Raw genomic sequence first — 6,030 nt, forward strand, 5'->3', positions numbered from 1 at the left:
AACATCAGTACATCGAACAGCATGGCACACCATAACAATGCTTAGAACGTCTCAAACTTTAAACACTACATCAAGATCCCCCGCTTCTCATTTCCACCCTCTCTAGAGAGGAAAGCAACAAGCCCAGTGCCAGGCCAGCAACTTGAGGAGTCTTCAGACAGTGGTCCAAACTTAACGCTACAGCCAGAGTCAGAAATGGCTCTTTCCGCCCAGGAAAAGTGCCTTTACTGGACTAATTTTCTAGCTCATTAAACATCCAATTATACTTTCATCAGCAACCCTGTATTGCATCAGACCTTGGACAGAGCTCATTTTCAAACTCAGGCAACGTCCTAGAGACAGCTTGCGGTGACAATCTAATTATATTTTGGTCTGCTCTCTATCAGGCACACCTGAGCCAAGAGAGTATGATAATGTCTGCAGTTATCATATGCATCCTTGTGCAGATATCCTATGCTTTTCTCATGAGATAACAATCACATAACCTTTCAACGAAACATCACATAACCTTTCCTGTCTTGGACTTGTCAATTTTCAAGAATGATGGCATTATAAGATTTATTCCATGTAGGTATTGGTTGACACAAAGTGACCATCATCTTTATTGTTCCTTTTTCTCTATTTTCAATTCTCCATCATGGAGGGGTTTATTCACACTGGAAACAATTACAGCAGAAGATTTGTAGAGGTTGATAATTCATAATCTCTTTGAGAAAAATGTTCTGTCTTAATCACTGATTACTTTATGCGGAATGGAGCTCTTTAGTTGGGCTGAATCATTAAGATATTATCATCTTTTTTGTGTGTGATGTAACTATTTTCAATTTTGATAATATTTTAAATTGATATTGCTTGGAATGTCATAAATGCTGTGCCTTCCTGGGACATGAAAGTTAGATTAAAATACAGTATTCCTGTGTGCGAAAGTTCCCACAAAATAGTACATCCTGACTCAACCATGTTTGACCCCAGTCTACTCACCTTAATTCTCTGTGGCTTTTGAGGCCTGGAAGCCTTGTTTGGGTGTGATATTAATTAGTTCTAAAGTTTCAAGGTGATGCAAAATGTCTTGAATGGAGCCTAAGGGGATTCTTACAAATATCATTACTACATTTATCTCAATTAAGTAGACAGTTCTTAATTTTCATAATAATTTCCTATGTCTTTTGAGCGTTAGGATGAACATGCCCACAACAAAGAAGTAGATACTGTAGAATATTTCTTATGTTTTTCTTTTTGTCTCGTTTCCTATGCGTGCTTTGTGGATACAGCAACATTTCTTGCCAATACAATACAAGTCTGTTTTTATGGATTTCTAACCCAAAGGTAAACAAACAGCTCCACAAACAGGAAAAAGATCGGAATGAAGTCTCCAACCCTGTATATTATCAACGAACAGCTACAAATTTAATACTGATTCTTCTCTTCTGAAAAGAAGAAAAAAAAAGAAATTTCAGTAGACAAGAAGTCCAGGTCTGCCTTTTACTTTTAACATAACATGTTACTTCATCAAATGATTCATTTCATTGTTGCTGTTTTGTTTTTGTTTTTGTGTTTTTGTTTTTGTTTTGGAGGGAGGTAATGCATGCCTCAGTTTTATATGCAGTAGGCCTATCAAGCAGTTATACAATTGAACTAGAAAATCAAATAAGAGGAAATAAACAGTAAAACCATACATGTACATGTATTTATCCTATTGATAAGTATGAAAGCCTTTCATAAATGTATATTTTGATATTGATAATATTGTTTATCTTATAACATAATCTTAACATATATTTAAAAAAAAATACAAGAGGAATACTGTAGAAATTCTAAAAATTCATGAAACAATTCATAAAAAATCTTAAAATTCATGAAAATCTTAAAAGGGGATTGCCTCTTTTAAAAATAGTTGATTTGAATCATAGCCAGGTTTGGTCTATGTATAAAACAAATAATACCTTGTGCAGGTGATGTTGCAGTCAGGTGATCTTGTAGGCATGTGATTGTGGCGCAGCTATTTTGAAATGCCTATTGTACAAGTACTAGCTGACATACTGACATTTAAGTGCAGCTTCTGATTGGCTGTCAGACTTAACTCAACTTTCACCTAGCTGATAAGTCTGTTAACCCGTTAAGGATGAGTCCTGAGTCTACGCGGGCAAGTGTCTATGGGAAATGCATTTTGTTGCAAATCAGCCCGTCCTCAATGGGTTAACATGCCTTCTTCTTTCAATAGGCACTAATACACTCTGTAAAAGAGGGGAGAGTTTTTTTCTCTATGGTACCATTCTCCATAATGCCAGTTAAGGCAGCTGACAGATGCTTATGAGGTTATGAGGGGAGCTGGATCCCCTAGGTGTAAATCCAAAGAGCAAGACTAAAATAGATAAATCATCTTGAGTCTTGATTGCATTCTGTCACTTGATTGACAAGTCTCATCTTTCACATACTCTTCTTGTTTGGGGTCTCAATGTGCATCGGTCTGCAGATTAAATAACTTTCATTTTCTACTGCACACTAGAGTATTTATTGTTTGATCAAACAAGAAGTATTGCTCATAAAGTCATCTACTCATTGACTACACAGTCAGCCATGGAAAGTGCTGGAAGTTTGGAGGAGTGAATGATCCTACAATGACTGAATAAAGTCACTTAACATTGATCTGTTCAGAATGCAGAGTCTCAGAGCTGTCCTCCAGAGAGAACTGGTCTGATCAAGGCCTGATGTCAATATAGTAAACCCATATGAGTCAAGTTTATTGCAAGCAATCAATTATCTGATGATGATCAGACAGGTGATCTTATTACCACAAGATCTCAATGCTGTCATGTGTATACTTGATTGACGTTTAGTCATAGAGAGATACCTGTTTGGCTACAGTATTTGGATTCTTCTTTGACTCGAGTCACACTCGAGTCACATGGATATCCATTAACCATATGACTCGAGCTATAAAGATACCTGTTTGAGTCAAACTGTACAAGTACCTCTTTGAGTCAAGCCTCGTGGAAACCCTTTTGACTCGAGCCACATGGATAACCATATATGACTCGAGCTATATAGATACCGGTTTGACTCAAACTGCACAAATACCTCTTTGAGTCAAGCCTCATGGAAACCCCTTTGACTCGAGCCACATGGATGCCTGTTTGACTCAAACCATGCAGATACCACTTTGACTCGAGCCACATGGATTCCAGTACAACTCGAGCCATGTGGATACCTACTATGACGTGAGCCACATTGATACATGTTGGACTCACGTCATATGGATTTCTGTTTGACTGCAAAAAGATAGAAATGAACTGGTCTGACTCTAGTGTAGCCACTTGGATGCTGGTTTGACTCAACATTCCGATGTATCAGGATAGAAGTTGAGTCATCAATTGTGTCTCAGAACAAAGCAGAGACTGTAAAACCCATGAAACATGCAGAACAGGGGTATGTCATGAAGAATGATGTCATCATAAGTATTTTATATGTAACAAAATCTACATCTACACCTCAAAACCTCAATTCAAAACATAAATCAAAATTCTTAAAATGTCCAACAACACCCTATAAGACAGTTTTCAAAAGCTTTGATTTATCACTACTCAAGCCTGACGGAATCAAACATTTTATTTCATGCGGTGGAGTCAACATTCATGTAAGAAATTGCATGAAGATATAACTTCTGCTCATGATTACAGTAGCATTGTATATTTCAAAACCAAATGAAAAATGTTCTTGTAACCTTGGTCAACATTACATCTATATCCGTGTTGGCAGTGTTTTCATAACCTGCACTATTCCCTGGCAAGTTTCTGTTTCTACTTTCTTCAATTTGCTAGAGTTCACATGACCAAAAATATATAACAAACCATTCAGAACAGTGTTTTCACAGTTTCCTCGAATATCATGACATAACAACAACAAACAAGAGACCCGCGGGTCTAGCGCTCACCTGAGTATCGCAAGTTCACCTTTCACGCAGTCACTAATCTAAATTATTCACAGCTCTACCAAAATTTGACCAGGCATTCTCAAGTAGAAGATGAAAATGTACAATAAGGGCCCAATTTTTTTAAGATTCCTTAATTTGGGGGGATTGGGGGCCCCCTGGGGCCCTCTGGGTGGGGCATGGTGCCCATTTTGATAAATTGAGATCCTGACCCCCTAGGGATGCTACCTGCCAAGTTTGACAAAAATCCATCATGAGGTTTTCAGGAAGAAGATGAAAATGTACAATTCAGGCCCCCATTTGGACCTTTCCAACCACCACCCCCCCCCCCCCCCTACCCAAGAGGGGCACCCCTGGATCTCCTATGAACAAACTTGAAACTACAGTCATTAATGTACTCACTCATAGTATTATCTCAGCTCTATATATAACTTCTGATTCTAGAGAAGATTTATAAAGATTCCTTCATTTGGGGGATTTGGGACCCCTGGGGGCCCCCTGGGTGGGGCATGGTGCCCATTTTAACAAATTGAGATCCTAACCCCCTAGGGATGCTACCTGCCAAGTTTGGTGAAAATAGGTCATGGGGTTCTCAAGAAGAAGATAAAAATGTACAATTTAGGCCCCATTAGGACCCCTCCTCACCCCCTCCCTCCCCTGGGTCCCAAGGGGGGCACCCCTGATTCTGCCATGAACAAACTTGAAACTACAGTCATCAATGTACTAACTCATAGTATTAACTTAGCTCTATCACTTCTGGTTCTAGAGAAGAAGATTTTTGCGGATATTCCTTAATTTTGGGGGGTTTGGGCCCCCTGGGGGCCCCCTGGGTGGGGCATGGTGCCCATTTTCACAAATTGATTTCCTAACCCCCTAGGGATGCTACCTGCCAAGTTTGGTGAAAATGGGTCATGGGGTTCTCAAGAAGACGATGAAAATGTACAATTTAGGCCCCATTAGAACCCTTCCCCACCCCCCTCCCCTGGGTCCCAAGGGGGGCACCCCTGATTCTGCCATGAACAAACTTGAAACTACAGTCATCAATGTACTAACTCATAGTATTAACTTAGCTCTATCACTTCTGGTTCTAGAGAAGAAGATTTTTGCGGATATTCCTTAATTTTGGGGGGTTTGGGCCCCCTGGGGGCCCCCTGGGTGGGGCATGGTGCCCATTTTCACAAATTGAGATCCTAACCCCCTAGGGATGCTACCTGCCAAGTTTGGTGAAAATAGGTCATGGGGTTCTCAAGAAGAAGATAAAAATGTACAATTTAGGCCCCATTAGGACCCCTCCTCACCCCCTCCCTCCCCTGGGTCCCAAGGGGGGCACCCCTGATTCTGCCATGAACAAACTTGAAACTACAGTCATCAATGTACTAACTCATAGTATTAACTTAGCTCTATCACTTCTGGTTCTAGAGAAGAAGATTTTTGCGGATATTCCTTAATTTTTGGGGGTTTGGGCCCCCTGGGGGCCCCCTGGGTGGGGCATGGTGCCCATTTTCACAAATTGATTTCCTAACCCCCTAGGGATGCTACCTGCCAAGTTTGGTGAAAATGGGTCATGGGGTTCTCAAGAAGACGATGAAAATGTACAATTTAGGCCCCATTAGAACCCTTCCCCACCCCCCTCCCCTGGGTCCCAAGGGGGGCACCCCTGATTCTGCCATGAACAAACTTGAAACTACAGTCATCAATGTACTAACTCATAGTATTAACTTAGCTCTATCACTTCTGGTTCTAGAGAAGAAGATTTTTACAGATTCCTTAATTTTGGGGGGTTTGGGCCCCCCTGGGGGCCCCCTGGGTGGGGCATGGTGCCCATTTTAACAAATTGAGTTCCTAACCCCCTAGGGATGCTACCTGCCAAGTTTGATGAAAATCGGTCTTGGGGTTTTCAAGAAGAAGATGAAAATGTAAAAAGTTTACGCACGACGCACGACGGACGACGGACGACGGACGACGGACGACGGACGACGGACGACGCACGACGCACGACGCACGACGCACGACGGACGCCGGACGAAGGGCGATCGCAATAGCTCACTTGAGCCTTTGGCTCAGGTGAGCTAAAAAGAAGACTTTCCACCATCAATTTGTTA

General features: G+C 41.1%; 1 protein-coding gene across 1 annotated transcript in view; it reads right to left on the reverse strand.

Moving 5' to 3' along the window:
* The window catches only part of LOC139715630 (FYVE, RhoGEF and PH domain-containing protein 2-like), a gene marked incomplete at its 5' end in the record, with an annotated part of 100,608 nt that overhangs the window by 51,554 nt on the left and 43,024 nt on the right, over positions 1 to 6,030 (reverse strand). The gene's annotated exons all lie outside the window — the stretch shown is intronic.

Source organism: Diadema antillarum, unplaced genomic scaffold (assembly GCF_040938485.1).
Source record: "Diadema antillarum isolate AM-2024a unplaced genomic scaffold, OU_Dant_1.0 scf00000052, whole genome shotgun sequence".
In the NCBI taxonomy this organism is placed as follows: domain Eukaryota; kingdom Metazoa; phylum Echinodermata; class Echinoidea; order Diadematoida; family Diadematidae; genus Diadema; species Diadema antillarum.